General features: G+C 41.8%; 1 protein-coding gene across 1 annotated transcript in view; it reads left to right on the plus strand.

Annotated features, from left to right (window-relative positions):
* VPS18 (VPS18 core subunit of CORVET and HOPS complexes) overlaps positions 1-20,238 on the plus strand; it is a 51,962-nt gene that overhangs the window by 9,225 nt on the left and 22,499 nt on the right. The gene's annotated exons all lie outside the window — the stretch shown is intronic.

Genomic DNA, 20,238 nt, shown 5'->3' on the forward strand with positions numbered 1-20,238 from the left:
CATTACGGACACTAACGGCGCTCGACGGAACCTATTGACTTAAATTGGTTCCCACAAGCGTGTCATTTTATTAGAAGAAATAGAGCAGCATGCTGCTCAATTTTTTTTGACCTATTTTTCACTGGATTTGCAACGGAGGCCCCTAACGTTGCCTCAAACGCAGATGTGAACAGAGCCTAAACTAATGACACACAAACAGATGTACTTTTCATGTCTCTTATTAAGCACATTGTTTAAACTTCCAAAGTTCAGGGAGAAAAAGTAATTAAACCTTTTGAGTTGAATGACCTGTAGATCTGCCTTTAGTAGTTGAGGATGAATTTTGGACTACTCCTCCCTGCAAATGTGGTTTTAAGTTTATGAATATTTTGGGGATACACGTGTTCAGAGCCCTCTTCAGGTCATGCCATTGCATCTCGATAGGGTTAATGTCCGCACTCTGACTTGACCTTTCCAAAACACAAATCTTCTTCTTTTTCAACCATTCTTTAGTTGATTTTCTTTTGGGCTTTAGGTCATTGTCTTGATTCATCACCCAATGTCTGTTCAATTTGAGGTAATAGACTGATGCCCTTGCATCTTCCTGTAAAATTTTTTGATATACCATTGAAGTCCTTCAGTTGGTAAGGGTTCTACACCTCTCCCCACCTCAGTGGAGGTCCTTATTAGGGCTGTCTCTAACACCCTACAAGTCACTGATTTTTTTCACCTTTCCTTTCTTCAGTCTCAACGTTTCCATGGTCTTTCTAGCCCATGTGGAACTTGAAGGTATTGTCTTTAAGGAATGGAAACACCCGGGCAAGAAGTTTTCTCACTCTAGCCATCTGGATGTTTTCGATCATAGTTTGGTAAAGGTGTGCCAATGTATTTCCGCACTCTCTTACTGGGTGGGGTAGTGTGATTCTTTTTTGTAGACCGTCTTTCCCTATATCACAGGCTGGCGGTGCAAGGAAAATTCGGTATTTCCTCAGTATATCTAAAAAGTATTACGCAAAAAGAGCCTGCGCCATTGTGTAGCATATAGTTTTAAAGGTGCAGTATATAAATTCTGTACTCACATGGGGTAAAAATGTGATCCTCAGTTGTTGTACCTGGGATCGTCCTTCCCGTCTATGGTCTGTAACTAGTCCTCCATTTGTACTGTTGTATCACAGGTTGTGCTGGTGAAGTGATCTTATAGATCAGTAATTCTGTGAAAAAGTAACAGACCAGGACTCGGTATTGGGTCAAAAAGTTACTTTAAATTTTTTTCCATTTAAAAAGTTTTAGTCAGTGTCAGGTCCGAACTTCAGGGTAGCTTCCTTCTCCCTGTTAAACCACACCGAATAACCACCTCTGTAAATTGAAGCCTGAATGCATGCATGCATGCATTCATGCATGAAAGAAGCAGACCAGTCAGACAAGTTGGTAGACATCTTTCCTTCAGTGAAACAGGAAGTGAACTGAACTTTATTTTAGAACAAAGAAGACAGAGACATATGTCTCCTCCCTAGAGATGTGGGACGTGCTTAGGCCCCATTAGCTCCTCAGCTGTAAGTTCTTCTGTGCATTCCTCTTTCATTCCAGGGGCGGTGTCTCCATAGGCGTGTCCGTCATGAACAAAGAACTTGTTATATATCAGTATGTTACACAAAGAACTGAAATGTATATACATATGTGTGAGGATAATATTTTTGCAAAGAATATACATGGTAATGATCCCTGACAGTCCCCCCTAAAAATATTATTATTCTATCCCTGAGTCTTGCCTAGCAACCTACCACTGACCACTCGAACCAGGCAGGGGTTTGGATTTCTTCACCAGCTTGAGACGAGCTACTCCTTTATAAGTAACCCCCCTTTGTACCTGGACTTTCAAGGTTTCGGAGTGGTCCTAACTTTCCCTATTCTCTGGATACAGGGTGGTTGTCTTGATATAATCTACAAGCTGCTGGTTGTAATATATATATATATATATATATATATATATATATATATATATATATATATATATTAATCCAGTCTACATTTTTATTAATGGTAACAATTGTCGCACTGTCACTTACTGTCCTAATGGGACTTTTACCCCTGCAGATATAACAGGTCATGGGCAGCACAGTGACCTTCACCTCACACCTTCACATAAAACTCCTCAGATTGTAATTTGCAGCACCGTGGCATATTTACACACATTATAATTATAAACCTCAGACATTATAAACAATAGGGCCTCAACTAATAACATAATGCTATCACCAATCTCATGCTATCACCCTCAGGTTTCGGGTCCCATCAGTTCATTGCCAGTCCTGTACATCATCGTCCCCTTCTTCTCCTGTCTTCTGCTCTTCACTGACTGTCACCCTCAGGGTATCCCACACAATTGTAGAGTCAGACTACGTGGTGTCCAGTGGGGGAATTTATTATTACCCCCTCCTAGCCACTTACTTATTAAAACACTTGATACTGCTGACGGATTCACTCAGGTCTTTGGTCTTTACTTTGATCTTTGCTGATGTCATCAGGACTTGGTTTGATCCTTCTCATCTGTCAGACACCGTCTCCTTTAGTTTACGTCACTGTGCTGTGCATAACACCTCATGCTGTGAGCCTGGGGTGAGATCCCACGTAGACGGAGTAGTGGAGTTGTATTGTGACTACCACAAACCCTCCGCATCTGTCCTCTTCCTCTGGCAAGTTACTTGTCTGGGCGGCTGCTTAGAATTGTGACTCCTGTCAGTTCATGATAAACGCGTTGTATTGGCTCCGGCTGTGCCTGCCGCATCTCAGTGATGGAGTTCATCGTGTTAAAAGTCTTTTAGTTCATATTTGCTGGGGACCCCCAACTCTTGTCAATTGTTAAAATAAATACTAATCTGGTGATAACATCATCCGCATACATTATAAATGTTGTTCTAAGTACATAAAATAATGTCAGGCCCTTAAACGACATCAAACACCTTTTATATAAGAAAAAAACTTCTCTGTTACAATGGACAGGGCACCTAGAAGATGTGTGATTACTGGGTACATTTCATTTGCACTTGGTGATACTTTTTCAGCAGGATTTGTACCTTGATCTCAGCTGATTGCCTAGAACATCTCCACCTCGCAGAAATATACACAGATTCCACATGTGTATCTGACAAGTGTCTCAAACCAATTTTTTCTTACTCTAATCTGGTTCGTTCTACCTGGGAAGGCCTCTCAAAGTCGGTTCTCTTTGTGGGAGGCGGGTATGATAAGGTTGGCACCGGTCTGCCAGGACTGTTCTGTAGGCAAATAAAACAGCTCTAACAGAATTTAGCAGCAACAGCTGTAAAACCTGGGACATACCAATTAGATCTTACCACGTCGATCCTTGCAGTCTTGGGGCATATGTGAGGTCACACCATCAATACAAGTGCTATCAAGAATGCATTGGGCGCTACCGGTTTACCTTTCTTTATCCGTCCACATTCTGTTAGAATCTGGTTCTCACGCCTTCCGCTCCCAGTTGGACTCTTCCTGTGAAGAACAAGCTTTTCATAGCCTAATCAGTAATTGATCTTAATCCGATAATTAACTTGAAGAAAAACATTAACAATGATAGATTTATGTTAAACGTTCATACTGGTCAGTAACTAAAACTGATACCTAAAAACTGATTTCTTTCTCTTTCTCTTTTTCTCTTTCTTTTTCTCTCTTTCTCTTTTTCTCTTTTTCTCTTTCTCTTTCTCTTTCTCTTTCTCTTTCTCTTTCTCTTTCTCTTTCTCTTTCTCTTTCTCTTTCTCTTTCTCTTTCTCTTTCTCTCTCCATTGTACAAACACCAGGTCAATACTTGGGATAACACTATATTCTCCTGTCACTACACACAACGTTTGCAGTGGGGAAAATACATACCGGGCTTCAGGCCCCCCTGAGAACAGGTCTTCACACACGAGCACATTGTTATACACTTCTACCTCGGGTAGTTGTATGTTCTGCAGTCGCTGGGACGGGTAATCTGGCCGGGCTGCACTTTTCACAGGTACCTTTGCTGTTTTACCTATGTCACGCCGTGCACACATCATGCAGGCTGCTACAAACTTAGTGGTGACATTATTGTATGCAGGGACAAACCAATTTACTGACACCTGGCTGTACATACCCTTGTTGTCAGTTCTGTCTTCTCTTGCGCTCTCAATTGGCTTACCCGATGATCCAATAAAGTTCCTACTACCAATGGGCCCATAATTGTGGGCGATGCGAAAAGCGTACCTAGAGTCAGTGTAAATGTCGGCCGTCTTACCTTCTGCCAGGTTACAAGCCTCAGCGAGCACCTCCAGCTCTACTCCTTGGGATTAACAAGAAGGTGAGAGTGGTTTCTGGGTAATTTACCTGGTGCCTCGTATCCTCTCTTGTACATACTGTATATGATGAAGTATCTCTACATTAAAAATTTACATTTAAAAAACCCACGTCACATATAGATAGAACATTTCAAAGGGGTGGCGTCTTCATTCTCTAAAATAAAACCAAATGTTATACACTTCTCCACACTCATCTGATAATCCAGAACACTTTGAGAATCTCACTTTATCAGGTTCTGTAAATACTGGATTAATATAAAAAAAAATTCCTAAAAACTTTTCATCAAATTAACAATGTTCAGATAATTTTCACCTCCTTCCTATATTGCTTGCGAACAGCGGTTTATAATTTTCACCTCCTTCCTTACTAACTCAGTGAAATTTCATCTGTAAGTGACCCCCACCTCTTGTGTAAATCTGCTGGAGGGGGATGGTCTCTTACACATTACTGTTCTGGACAGATCTACACAGAAAACTTCAACATTTAGATTACTCTTATACACATTTAATCTAAATTACTCATTGAGGTCTCATGCACATTTTGTAGATCTCCTGGAACCAAATTGATTCAAAACAAACAAATTGTACCTGATCAGTCCCTCCCCCCCCCCCCCCCCTTTGTGGACTCTGCGAAAGTAATGTAGCAGGGTTCAAAACTACATATCAACATAATAAGGTTGGGCACTCTGTGTGTGTGTGTGTGTGTGTGTGGGGGGGGGGGGGGGCACTCGTTTAACTCCCTGTAATGTACAACAGCCTGAAACAAAAATGACTTTTTCCTGACAAATACATTTTATCTTTACAATGACATAACTCATGTGTGAAATCAAAAACAAAACAATTGTAGTTAGTTATTCAATAAAACAGAAAATATTATCTCTGATAACATTAATTACTGCAAACCAATAAACTGTATATAAAAATAGGGAACGGTGGGGGGCACATACATTTTCAAAACCCTGTGTCTCGCAGTATCTATAGTTTAATACATCTGAATTAACATCAAAACCCATTAAATCTGATCACATCATAACACATAAATATCGTAACTTTTATAAACAGCGCATGCGCAAAGATAAGAAATGTATTTAGGTTTGTAGATATATATATATATATATATATATATATATATATATCTCTAAAATCAGTGCAATATTGTAATCCCTTTGTCTCCCCAGCCCTCCAGACTGCACCCAGTCAGCCCCTCCTCCTCCTTCCAAACACGGCATACCACAGGGGGGAGGGGAGGGGGGTCACATACTCACTCCTCACAGCTTCTAGTCTCACAATCTTAACCATTTCAATGCCGGCAAAACAACCTACGTATCTGCAATAATTCACCACACTATTGTATAGGAATTATCTACGTTCAAAACATCAAACACATAATCTGTAACAGTCCAATCTGTCGGCCACCATCTCTATATTATGATGACGTGGTGTTTCATCAGTGCACAGCGTCCTGCACTCTGGGATGGAATCTAAAATAGAAATAAACACTGCAGCATGTGTTACCAATGACAAAATTAACAAAGCGATTATTTCATACTGATTTGGTTGGGCCGGGCGTGGCCACATCAGGGGCGGGGAGGCAGCCTCTCCTATTGGAAACACATTGTGCAGCTGTGAGGGGGGGGGGGGTTTCCGCCCACAATGAGAACACACTCGACATGAGGTACAGATGCCATTATAAGGTGGGGGCTGCTCCTTACAGAGCCATTATAAGGCGGGGGCTGTTCTTTTGTTTTCTAATACATATAACATAATATAATACCTTTCTTATTCCTAACTTCCTCTTCTGCAAATCCCTCTTTGCTGACAGCTATGGCTGTTCGCTGCCATGCTAAAGCACTTTTTCCATCAACTTACTACCTTCCAACTTCCCTTTGTTCTCCAGAATACCTTTTGCCCAATCTCCGGCTTGCAGCCTCCCTCCTCTATGGATTCCACACACATCCATCAATTTCTTCATTTTACCCACATACCGCTTCCCTTCGCTTCACCAAATCATACAAATAGGATAGTCCGGCTACGGGCGACCCTGGTGATTTTGAATATGGACCGTAAACCATCCATTCTAACAGTCTATATTATACACGTAATTTATATAACAGTCTTGGGTCTACAACTCTCTGACCTGGCCAATATATATTACCCACGACTTATCACAACTTATCACACAACTTTATCAGTTTATACACCCCGCGTATGCCTTCTCACACGACTTATCAGTGTTTTTGTACAAGACAGGTTATATTTGCTATCTAGTCCCTATTTACCCAGAGGATGGTTAGGCGGGCGCGACTAATGTCTCACAGGTTTTCGACCTCACAGCGGAAGATATCACCTCTGTCGCCTGAGATAATCCAGGAAATCAACAAAAGGGTTCTACAGATCGCCACAAGACTGTCCACAAACACAGATAAGACGAAGATTTATAAAATCAACTCGCTTACCGTGTTATTGTGGAGGTGATCAAGTTCCTTCAAAGGGCAATCCTGGGTCCTCTGTTTCACCCTGTGATTGTCGGTTGTCCGGGTTCCGATATTTCCTCAAGTGAGGTCCCTGTTCGGGTGCCAAAAATGTCAGGTACGAATTTCAGGGTAGCTTCCTTCTCCCTGTTAAACCACACCGAATAACCACCTCTGTAAATTGAAACCTGAATGCATGCATGCATGCATGCATGCATGAAAGAAGCAGACCAGTCATAAAAGTTGGTAGACATCTTTCCTACAGTGAAACTGGAAGTGAACTGAACTTTATTTTAGAACAAAAAAGACAGAGACACATGTCTCCTCCCTAGAGATGTGGGACTTGCTTAATTAAGCCCCATTGGCTCCTCAGCTGTAAGTTCTCAGCTGTAAGTTCTGTGCATTCCTCTTTCATTCCAGGGGCGGTGTCTCCATAGGCGTGTCCGTCATGAACAAAGAATTTGTTATATATCAGTATATGACACAAAGAACTGAAATGTATATACATATGTGTGAGGATAATATTTTTGATAACAATATACATGGTAATGATCCCTGACAAAAGGACTGGTAAAATACATAAATAAAACCAGGAGCTCAATGTTGTGTGGGTGATCCCTGCTTCATCAGGAGTGATATGAGATGTAGGGTTGGGTGTCCCTCTTAAATAGGCCAGAGTGCTGACATCAATTACGTCGTTTAAAGGTTGGGGATCAGGTGTTTCAGGAATTAGTGGCTGCTGGTTAATTAAGGAGATTCAGTTCCTCAGGATACATGCACATGACCGTGTCCATAATTACGACCTGTAATTACAGGCGTGGGCGGCCGCGGGCAGCTGGCAGTTTTTACGGGCAGTGCTCCCATTATCAAGTATAGGAGCACGGTCTGTAAAGTAAGAAAATAGGACATGTCCTATTTTTTTTCGGCCGGTTTCTACGGCGCGGACACCCTCCTGTAGACATACGGGAAGGTGTCCGGCCATAGAAATGAATAGGCCCATAATTAGGGTGATTTTACGGTCGTGTGCATGGGGCCCCAGTGTTTCTGATTTGTCTGATATATTTGCTTGTGTAGTTTGAACTGTGAGAAAATACATTTTGTTTTAACTTTTGAATACATGTCCTGTGCAATGGAGATGACCAGACCAGAGGACTAAAGTTGACGTGTGTGTGTGTGTGCGTGCGTGTATACAGGCGGCGATATCCTGGAAGAATTATGTCTAGCAAATGTTTGTTTGCTTAAACAAATTGTAAGTGTGCATTGCAGTTTATTTTTAAATGTATTAGGTTTTAGCATGAGTGCATTACTGGGTATGAAGTTAAGGGGCTGTGGTGTTATAGGTAATATCATCAAAAGTGGGTTATTAAGTTATCAGTTCATAACCCCTTCTGACACAGGAAAAAAACACATGTGTTTTACGTAAGAAATGCATATCTTTGGCCATCAAAGGACGTCCACTGTCAGCCAAATCATTAATTGGCCCTTTCCTCACCAAAGTGCTAGAAGTGTTGATTAAGAATTTGTCACTAGGGCCTGTATCTAGCATCAGATAACATTCTCACCCAGGGTTGGAGGTAATTACCCACACATCCTGACCAGGCATCAAAAGTTATGCAAATGGGTACCTGTGGTGTGTCTGCCATGTGGACCAGGTGAAACGTGACAATAGCCTACGCTTAAAGAAAATACGATGCATCAAGGCAAACCCCATCATAATTGATATTTGGAGTGACCCACATAGCTAGTTATATGTGAGGGGTATTTCCCCTAATCAAATGTCATATTCACATCCATACACCCCAGAGGAACCTACCTTGAATTGGCTATTGGCTAAAAAACATGGGCCTATTACAGTGGTGTTTGATATGCCCTGGTTGGTAAATGTCTGCACAGGTGAATGCAGGTAATATATCTCTAGGGGATTCCTGCAAGAAAGCATGATTATTTTTGTGTTTCCCTATAGAAATACAACTGTGTAATGGGAGGAGTACGCTTCATTATCATATGAACAGCCTCCTCTCAGTGACATCACCAGCAAGTGGACTGGAGGGAAAAATTGGGTTTAAAATGCCAGGAGAAGTGAGTGTCAGTGTCAGTCGTTGGGGATCCATATCTCGGTTGGAGTGACTGCCCATATTTTCAGCTGTCCCCACAGCCGGGATATCACTGATGTACATCAGTAAGGTTTTGTTCTGTTCTGTTTCTTTTATCCCATTTATTTTTATAAACTGAATGCATTGTAACTGTGTGTATATTTTTCATCTTTTAATCTGACAACTGTGTTTTTTTTATTGCACTAATGGTATTAAATTTGAAATATTAAGTCTCTTCCTTGTAGTCTTACAGAACTTAATCTTCAGAATGTGAAGAACGTTACCTGTATTTTATGTTCCATTTAGATAACCTGTGTTATAGGAACTGGTGTTAAGGGTATATAGAGACGTAGGCCCCTAATGCCTAGATGAGTATAGGTGGTGGTAGCATACTGTGGTATAAATTATTGGGGTGTTGGAAACCTACGTGAGTAATTTAGCGTAAAAGCTGGCTGGATTTATGTGGTAAATTAATAAGCTCAGTAGTGTAATTCACACCTGTGACGTGACCGGCGATCGTCACAGGGGCTATTAGGTATATGTTGCTGTGAGGGTATGGTTAATGTAGTAGTTACCCTGGAGAATGAAACTGGTGAAAGGCAATGTATTTTAGTTTATATGATGAATGGTTACAATTATGGAGTAAAGGCAAATGGAGGGTAGATCTATTGAGCGATAGTGATGGGGGATATGGCTAGGACCGTAAATTTTTATTTATTTTTTGGTGTCAGGTCTTAGATTAAAAAGTGGGTTACGGCACAAGGTGGATGGAGGTGGTGTGCGGTTGGTATGGGAGGTGGAGATTGGACTTTTGAAGATGGAGGTTGCTTTGCTTTCAGTGGTAGTTTGTTGAGATGCACTCATATTATAGCTGAGTAGTGTTGTGGCAAGCTTATTTGTATCAATGTCCTGTAAGATCAGTGTTCGCATTTAGATCAGTGGGTTTTAGTGTCCGGTTTATATATCCAGTCGGAAACCTGGGCGCAGAGATTGTTAAAGCGATCTTTACCAATTTTTTCCTCGGTGATGTCGATCCCTGTCAGTCATTTTTTTTTATCCTTGATTGTTAATGAACATGTGTTGAGCCATAGGATGATTTTGATGTTTCTGTAGTGCTCGGGGAATCTGTCCTTCTTCTAGTTGTCCTACCAACATATTGTAGCCCACAGGTACACGTAATCGTGTAGATCACATATGTAGATTCACAGCTGATGCTTTGTTTAATTGTGAATTTCTCTTTTGTTGTGTTGGATGAGTATTCTTTGATAGATTCTTGCACATGGGAGCAAGTAATGCAGTTTCTTATGCTTTCTATGGCAGCCCTTATCGTTGTGTGTTTTATTATCTGATTTAAGTGTTGAGGCTAGGATGTTCTTTAGGGATTCTCCCTTTTTGTATATGATACACAGTTTTTCTGGGAGTCTGTCGCGGAGGATTTGGTCACTTCGTTTTTCTCCAATATTTTCTTGATGGTACTGGCCTGGTTTCCATATTGTGTGACGAAGGGTAGGTCACATACTTCTTTTTGTTTTTTATATTTATAGTTTTTTGATGAATCTTTTTCTTTTGTTTCGTCTGAAACATTCTTGGTGAAATATTTTTGGTTTTCTTCTAGGATTTTCTTTTTTGCTACTAATAGTAGTTTATTTTTGGATATTGTTGTGCTTCAAAGAATTCTATCATCCTATTTATTTGGTTTATGCAGTCGTTCGTATTGGTGCAGTTCCTGCTGATCCGATTGATCTGCCCATATGGAATGTTGGGTTTCCATCTTGTAAGGCGGCTGCTGTGGAAATGGAGATAGCGATTTGCATCAGTCAGTTTTGTATATGTTTTCATTTGTATCGTTGTTTCGTTATAGTCAGTGTAAGGTCGAGAAAATTAATCTGTTTTGTTTTACTTGTATTGGGTCTCAAATGTCATTTAGTGGGCAGTTAATCAGATATTCTTTGAAGTGGGAGATTTCTGAGACCCCTTCTCATATAATAAGGATGTTGTCGATATATCTTCTGAAGTAGAGGAGAAATGTATTATTTTCTTGAATGTATATCTCTTCCCACCATCCCATGTATAGATTCGCAAAACTTGGAGCAGATTTCATGCAGATAATTTGATACTGCTCTTATTCCTAGAGAATGTGGTATATTAGAGTATTGTGCACTTACGTCCCTGGTTAACAGTATTGGAGTTTTCTTTATAGTGATGCTTTTTAGTGTGTTGAGAAGGTGAATGGTATCCTTTATGTAGCTAGGTAGTCTTTTTACATGGTTCTGTAAGTGGTAATCGAGGTGTTGACTGAGATTTGAGATTGTTATTGATACCGGAGATGATGGGTCTACCTGGTTGGTTGGTTCAATTTTTATGGATTTTTGGTAGATAATAGTACAGCAAAAATTTTGGTTTGTTCATAAAAAGAAAATCAAACTCTTGTTTTGAAATAATACTTTTAGCTTTTGCTTCTTTCAGGATATTAAGTCGTTCCATGTTTTATTCCTCAGTCGGATTGTTTTTTTAAAGGTTGGTAATAGTATCTGTTTTCCAGTATGTGCAATGCCTCCTGGTGATAGACAGTAGTATCCTGACTGACAATTCCCCCGCCGTTTTTGGCCAGTTTGATGTTTTTTTCAGAGGCTTTTTGTAGGTCTTTCATTGCTTTTATTTCCTTTTACTGTTGGGCTCTTTTGTTGGTATTTCGATAGTCGCTTGTGTGTATTCTGTATGTCGTGTCACATGGTGTGATGGAATATTTCTACAAATTTTCCCTAGTCTTCAAGTGGGTAGAAGTTGGATTTTTTTCTCAAAGGGTTTTGGTGGTCGTTGGTTCCCTATAGTTTCCATATTTTATATCCTCAATATTTACTGTGTTCGGACTACGGATGTAACGATACCAGAATTTGGACTTCGATACCGATACTTTGTGTAGTATTGCGATACTCGATACCAAAACGATACTTTTGCCAACAATAATAATAGAAAAAAATTCTTCGATTTTCTGATGTGATGCAATGAATTCTGAACCTCCACGTGCATCACATTAATAATAATTAACCCCACCATGCTCCTCAGTCATAATGGACAACATTGGGTTAAAGTGTGAGGTACATGATGAATTTAACCTCCACGTGCCTCACATTAATAGTAATTAACCCCATCATGTTTCTCAGTCATAATGGGTTAATGTGTAAGGTACATGATGGGGTTAATTACTATTAATGTGAGGCACATGAGGTTACATAGTTATAGTCTGTACGGTTGAAAAAAGACACATGTCCATCAAGTTCAACCAAGGGATGGGAAAGGGGAAGTGGGATGGGAAAGGGGAAGTAAAAAATTTCTACACATAGGAGCTAATATTTTTTTGTTCTAGGAAATTATCTAAGCCTTTTTTAAAGCCATCTACTGTCCCTGCTGCGACCATCTCCTGCGGTAGGCTATTCCATAGATTCACAGTTCTCACAGTAAAGAAGGCTTGTCGCCTCTGCAGGTTGAACCTTTTTTTCTCCAGACGGAGGGAGTGCCCCCTTGTTTTTTGAGGGGGTTTTACATGGAACAGGATTTCACCATATTTTTTTGTATGCCCCATTCATATATTTATATAAGTTAATCATGTCCCCCCTTAGTTGTCTTTTCTCAAGGCTAAATAGGTTTAGTTCTTTTAATCTTTCCTTATAACTTAGATTCTCCATGCCCCTTATTAGCTTCGTTGCTCTTCTTTGTATTTTTTCCAACTCCAGGGCATCCTTTCTATGAACTGGAGCCCAGAACTGGACTGCATATTCTAGATGAGGCCTTACTAATGCTTTGTAAAGTGGTAATATTACATCCCTGTCCCGCGAGTCCATGCCTCTTTTGATACACGACAATATTTTGCTGGCCTTTGAAGCAGCTGATTGACACTGCATGCTGAAATTTAGTTTATGATTTACAAGTATACCCAGATCCTTCTCAACAATTGACTCCCCCAGTGTAGCTCCCCCTAGTTTATCTACATTAAACTTCATTTGCCAAGTGGACGCCCAAACACTTAGTTTGTTTAAATCTGCCTGCAATTCACAAACATCTTCCATAGTCTGAACTATATTGCATAGCTTGGTGTCATCTGCAAAAATAGAAATAGTGCTATTAATCCCATCCTCTATATCATTAATAAATAAGTTGAATAATAGTGGTCCCAGCACTGAACCCTGGGGTACACCACTTATAACCAGGGACCATTCAGAGTAGGAATCATTGACCACAACTCTCTGGATACAGTCCTTGAGCCAATTCTCAATCCAATTACAAACTATACTTTCTAAACCTATAGTCCTTCATTTACCCATTAGATGTCTATGAGGGACAGTGTCAAATGCCTTTGCAAAGTCCAAAAACACTATATCCACAGCAGCCCCTCTGTCTAGGCTTCTGCTTACCTCTTCATAAAAACAAATCGGGTTGGTTTGACAGCTTCTGTCCTTTGTAAAACCATGCTGGCTGTCACTTATAATACTATTTATTGTCACATAATTCTGTATATAGTCCCTCAATAGCCCCTCAAACATTTTCCCCACAATTGATGTTAAGCTTACTGGTCTATAATTACCCGGCGAAGACCTAGAGCCCTTTTTGAAAATACGCACCACATTTGCCCTGCGCCAGTCCCTTGGCACTATACCACTCATGAGAGACTCTCTAAATATTATGAAGAGGGGGACAGAAATAACTGAACTAAGCTCTTTAAGAACTCTAGGTGTGTAACCCATCTGGTCCCGGGGCCTTGTGTACATTTATTTTATTTAATTTAGCTTGGACCATCTCTACATTCATCCAATTCAGTATATCAACTGATATATTAACAGCACCGGCAGCGGCTACATCAGCTGCTCCTTCTTCTGTTGTATATACAGAGCGGAAGAACCCATTTAGTAACTCTGCCTTCTCTTGATCCCCTGTGACCAACTCCCCATTACCACTATCTAAGGGTCCTATATGTTCAGACCTGGGCTTTTTTGCATTTATATGCTTGAAGAATTTTTTAGGATTTGTTTTACTATCCTTGGCCACCTGCCTTTCATTTTGTATTTTTGCTGATTTTATTACATTTTTACAGATTTTATTAAGCTCTTTATATTTTACAAAGGCTACAGATGTACCCTCAGATTTGTATTTTTTAAATGCCCTATTTTTGTCATGTATTGCCCCTTTCACAGAAGGTGTAAGCCATGTGGGGTTTAATTTTAGTCGTTTATACTTGTTACCTGAAGGAATACAATTTGCACTATAATTACCCAAAGTAGATTTGAAAATCTCCCACTTATCATTTGTCCCATTATTTGACATTAGTTCTTCCCAGTCTATATCCTGAATTGCCGCCCTCATCCTGGGGAAATTGGCTTTCTTAAAATTAAATGTTTTTGCCCTCCCAGCCTGCGTTTGTTTTTTACAGTATAGGTAAAATATAACTATATTATGATCACTGTTACCGAGGTTTTCACGAACATTGACATTCCCAACAAGCTCTGCATTATTAGAAATGACAAGATCCAACAGAGCTTCACCTCTAGTCGGGTCTTCCACAAACTGGCCCATAAAATTTTCCTGCAACAGGTTGAAGAAATGTCTCCCCTTTGCAGTTGAAGCCGAACCATGACACCAATTTAATATCCCGATAATTAAAAATCTCCCATTATCACAACAGTACCCGCCTGTGCAGCCCGCTCCATTTGTTTATATATTTGACCTTCTATCTCTTCAGTTATATTGAGGGGTCTATAGATTACACCAAAAGTAATTTTTTCAGTGTTTACTTCCCTTTGTAATTCCACCCACAAGGTTTCAACCTCCTCACAGTCTTCACCCTCTAATGTCTCATTTACACTCACCTTCATATCGCTTCTCACATACAGACATACACCACCACCTTTCCTATTTGCCCTGTCTTTCCGAAACAGTGTAAAACCCTGTAGATTTACAGCCCAGTCATGTGAAGAGTCCAGCCATGTTTCAGCAACACCAACTATATCTATATTTTCTTCCAGTACCAAGGCCTCCAGCGCCCCCATTTTGCTTGCTAGACTTCTGGCATTTGTGAACATACACTTTAACTTGCCTTTAAATGTTTCACTTTCACTATCAGAAATGTGATTATTTGACATTTGGGCCTTTTTATTTTCACTGCTGTTTTGTAACGAAAGGATCTCCTTATCTTGTTGCCTAGTCCTCTCCCCACCGTCTGTTTCTCCCCCCACCAATATAGTCTGACCCCTCTCTAACCTAACTACCCCTTTATTTCCTACATTGGCCTCCCTCCTCAGCCCTAGTTTAAACACTCCTCCACCCCAGCTAGAATTCTCTCCCCCAGCACAGCGGACCCCCTTCCATTTAGGTGCAAATCATCTGCAGTATACAGTTTGTACCCCAATGAAAAGTCAGCCCAGTGCTCTAGGAACCCAAATCCTTCTCCTCTACACCAAGACTTCAGCCATGCATTTAACTCCCTGAGCTCCCGCTGTCTTTCCTGTGATGCGCATGGCACAGGCAGTATTCCTGAGAATACAACCTTGGAGGTCCTTCCCTTCAGCTTGTAGCCTAGTTCTTTAAAATTATTCTTAAGGCTCCTCCACCTACCATTTATTCTGTCGTTGGTACCGACATGGACCACAACAGCTGGATCATCACCAGCCCCTCCCAGCAATTTGTCCACCCGTTCCACGACATGCCGAACCCTGGCACCAGGGAGACAGCAAACCATTCGGTTGAGGCGGTCTTGGCGACAAATTATTCTATCCGTCTTCCTGATTATAGAATCCCATACAACTATCAATTGTCTTGGCTTACCTGCATTACCATCCCGCCGACTACTAGCTGGGCTGTTATCCCGGCTGTTAGGGAGATCAGTATCCACTAGGGCTGCCTTTTCTGAGACTGACACCCTCGCATCATCACCCAACCTGGTTAAATTCATCGCACCTCGTGCCCCACAATAAGTGATAGAAAGCAGTTTTTATTTTATTTTTTACAGCGTACACATCATAAATGACGCAAAAAAATTGTTGTGCAAGTTATTACGGCCGCGCCAATACCGAATATGTGTATATTTTATGTATAGAGACTTATTTTAATGTTTATTGTAAAAAAGGTGTATGTGTATTTTTTTTATTTAACATTACTTTGTTTACTTTATTTTTTAAACTTTAATGTACTGGCATATATCTGTATGCTAGTACATTAGCCTGTGTACTAATAGTACACAGGCTGTTGTTAGGACATACCTAAGTATGCCCTAACAACAGGAAATATGTTAGGACAGCCCTGGGGTCCTTCAATGGACCCTGGGCTGTCTGCCCATATATGGTATGGCCCAAATTCCTGTGACGCGATCCAAGGGGCATCCCCCCTCTCACTTTCCTCTTGAATGCTGCAGTCCGCTGTGATCGCAGCTTTTCACGGGAATAACGGCGGAGATTAGGTTTCTCTGATCTCCACCGTTATAGAGCAGGGCTGCGGTTGTGTAATAGTCATTGCCCCGCTCCTGACAGGAAGTGCGTGCGCAGTCAGCATGAGGTAATGCGGCCGGAGCTGCAGTAATGAGCGGCGGCACAGGCACTGGAGACACAACATGGGGGTGTTTTGTAGTGCGCCCGCCATGTTTTGTCTTCAGTGCCGCCGCTCATTAGTGCAGCACTGGCCGCATCACATCATCCTGACCCCACACACTTGTTATCAGGACTCAGGAGCGCGGCAATGACTGTATTACACAGCTGCAGCTCCGCTCTCATACATTCCTGTGTTTCTATACTGAGCTGTGCGTCTGCGCAGCTAAGTATCGAAATACATGACATTTTCGGTATCGAACCGTTTGGGGATTCACAGTATCGAAACCGTATCGAAGTTTCGATGCATCGTGCATCCCTAGTACTTATCGTACACAGGCAGTTGTTAGGACATACCTAAGAATGCCCTGACATGAAATATGGTCAGACAGCCCTGGGGTCCTTCAATGGACCTGGGGCTGTCTGCCCATATATGTATGGCCCTCGATCGCGTCACAGGAATTTCCTGTGACGCGATCCAAAGTGCATCTCCCTTCTCGTTTTCCCCTGAATGCTGCGGTCAGATTTGATCGCAGCATTCAGGGAAATAGCGGTAGAGATGAGAGGTTTCTCTGTTCTCCGCCGTTGGATGGGGGCTGCGGCTGTGTAATACAGCCATTGCCTAGCAATAAGTGCGTGCGCGGTCAGCATGATGTGATGTGGCCGGCACTGCACTAATGAGCGGCAGCGCAGGCACCGAAGACAGAACATGGGTGTGTTTTGCAGTGCGCCCGCCATGTTCTGTCTTCAGTGCCGGCAATCTTTAGTGCAGCGCCGGCCACATCACATCATGCTGACCACATGCGCGCTTCTCAGGAGCGGGGCAATGGCTGTATTACACAGCCGCAGACCCGCTCTCATACATCCATGTATTACTATACTAAGCTGCGCGGCTGCACAGCTTAGTATCGAAATACATGAAATAACGGTATTGAAACGTTTGAGGGTGCACAGTATCGAAATGGTATCGAAATTTCGATGCATCGGGCATCCCTAGTTTGGACCAAGATCTTGATTTAGATGGTCCCCAGAGGTATTCTCTGTTATGGTTTGGAAGGCAGTTTCCAGTCTTTTTCTTTTGTAGTCCTTTTAAGGGTGAAGTGTATTTTTAGTGTGTGGTTTCGTGTATATTTGTTGTGGGCGACAAATAGTTAGAACTGATTAGCTTTTTTAGTCAGAGCATAAGATAAACCCTTTGAGAGTAATTCTGTTTCTACTTCACTTATTATGCGTGACGATAGATTGACGATAGATTGAAGACATTCTTTACTTTTGATTGTACTGTGGGGGATAGTATGCGACATTCTCCTCTTTCCCTGCTTTCTAGTGCTCTTTTCAGTAATAATCTCAGCGGTGTTGTGCCCCCACTTTCTTTCTCCACTGTGGGCCGACTGTGTGGAGTATCTGGTAGGCCTAGGTGTGATTTTTGGGTCTTGTAAAACTCAAAAACAAATTAATCTCTGATCATCAGCGGGGATGGTGGATTTGGTTTAACACCTTAATGACCAAGCCATTTTTGACGTTTTTCCATCGTCGCATTCCAAGAGCTATAACTCTTTTATTTTTGCGTCGACATAGCTGTATAAGGTCTTGTTTTTTGCGGGACAAGTTGTATTTTTTAATAGCACCATTTTGGGGGACATATTATTTATTGATTAACTTTTATGAACTTTTATTTGGGGGGAGATAGAAAAAAACCTGAAATTTCGCCACTCTTTTTCGCGTCTTAAATCTACGCCGTTTACCGTGTGGTATAAATAACACAATAAGTTTATTCAGCGGGTTGTTACGATTGCAACGATACCAAATTTGTATAGTTTTTGTATGTTTTACTACTTTTACACAGTAAAAACGCTTTTTTTTTCAAAATTATTTGTTTTTGTGTCTCCATATTTGAAGAGCCGTAACGTTTTTATTTTTTCGCCGATGCAGTTGTATGAGGGCTTTTTTTTTTGCGGGACGACTTGTAGTTTTTATTGGTACCATTTTGGAGTAGATGCGACTTTTTGATCACTTATCACATTTTTTTTAAGTCAGGATTCACAGAAAACAGCAATTTTTCCATAGTTTTATATTACATTTTTTACGGCGTTCACCGTGCGGGTTAAATAATGTAATAGATTTATAGTCGGGGTCGTTACGGACACGGCGATACCAAATATGTGTAACTTTTTAACTTTATTTTGTGTTTTTAATAGTAAAGCATTGTGTAAGGGGAAAAGCTGGGTTTTTCATTTTTTTCACATTTTTTTTTTAATTAACTTTATTAAACTTTTTTTTCACTTTTTTACTAGTCCCACTAGGGGACTATAATATGCGATTCTGCGATCGCATTTATAATACACTGCAATACTTTTGTATTGCAGTGTATTACTGCCTGTCCGTTTAACACGGACAGGCCTCTGCTAGGTCATGCCTGCGGCATGACCTAGCAGGCATTCATGACAGGCAGACCTGGGGGCCTTTATTAGACCCCCGGCTGCCATTGGAGACACAGACACTCGGCGATCGTATCGCCGGGTGTCGGTGGGGGAGAGAGGGAGCTCCCTCCCTCCCTCCAAAACCACTCAGATGCGCACCGCATCTGAGGGGTTAAACGGGTGAGATCAATACGAATATCGATCTCACCCGGCAGAGCAGGGATGCTCCCAGCCCTCAGCTCGTATCGTATCGCCGGGTGTCGGTGGGAGAGAGAGGGAGCTCTCTGCTCTGTTTACTTATTGCGATGCCGCGACGTAAAAAGTCTATGGCATCGGAATAAGGCCCGTTAGTGACCGACGTAGAAACACAATGGGCCGGTCACTAACGGGTTAAAGAAGGAGGTAATTTGTGTATCTTTGGTGTGTATTTTGGGACGCGCTCCTTGCTTGACAAACTGTTTTTTTTTTGTTTTATTTTTAGGGGAATGGTGTGTTTCTATATAGGAAGCGTCGATTAGTATGGGTGGGGGCGTTTATATATGTTCTGGATAGGCAGACAGGGCCGCCATCAGGAATTTCAGGGCCCCCTACAGCTACATTTTCTGGGCCCCCCTACCGTGGCACCGCCTGTTAACGGTACTCCGTCCAGTACTATATCATGGTACCCAGGGCCGCCATCAGGGGGGGTATTATGGGTACTGATGTGAGAGGCCCGGCCAAACCTAATTGAAAGGGGGGCCCGGCAAACTGCCGCGACTTGCCTTTGGTAGAAAAAAAACAGGCCCCTGCAATGGGGCCCGTTTTTTTCACCAAAAGAATGTCATGAGCTGCGGGCCCCCCTTTCAATTAGGTTTGGCCGGGCCTCTCACATCAGTACCCCTAATACCCCCCTGATGGCGGCCCTGGGTAGCATGGGGGCCGTCAAACACCGCCGCCCGTGCGACCGATCACGCGCACCCACAAACTCCCGCGCATGCGCACCGGCGACCGCCTGGAACCGCGCACCGAATTTTGAGGCAGATTTTGACCTGCCCACACTATCTTGCCGTGTTTTTTGCCTGCGGCGATTGAGGACAGCAGACAGAAAACGCAGCGAAAAATGCATTTTCTGCCTCCCATTGATTTCGATGGGAGGTCAGAGGCAGAACCGCGGCAAGAAAGGACGTGCTGCTTTTTCTTTTTTCCGCGACTGGCTCCCATTGATTTCAGATTAAATCAATGGGAGGCGGTTTTGGAAGTTTTTTGGTGCTGATTCTGACGCAGTGTCCGAGTCAATATCAAGGCCCAAAAACTCTGAACTGGGCCTTATTGTTAGGGCTTATTCAGACGAACGTGTAATACGTCCGTGAAACGTGTGTGATTTTCACGCGCCT

Source organism: Rhinoderma darwinii, chromosome 12 (assembly GCF_050947455.1).
Source record: "Rhinoderma darwinii isolate aRhiDar2 chromosome 12, aRhiDar2.hap1, whole genome shotgun sequence".
Classification (NCBI taxonomy): Eukaryota; Metazoa; Chordata; class Amphibia; order Anura; family Rhinodermatidae; genus Rhinoderma; species Rhinoderma darwinii.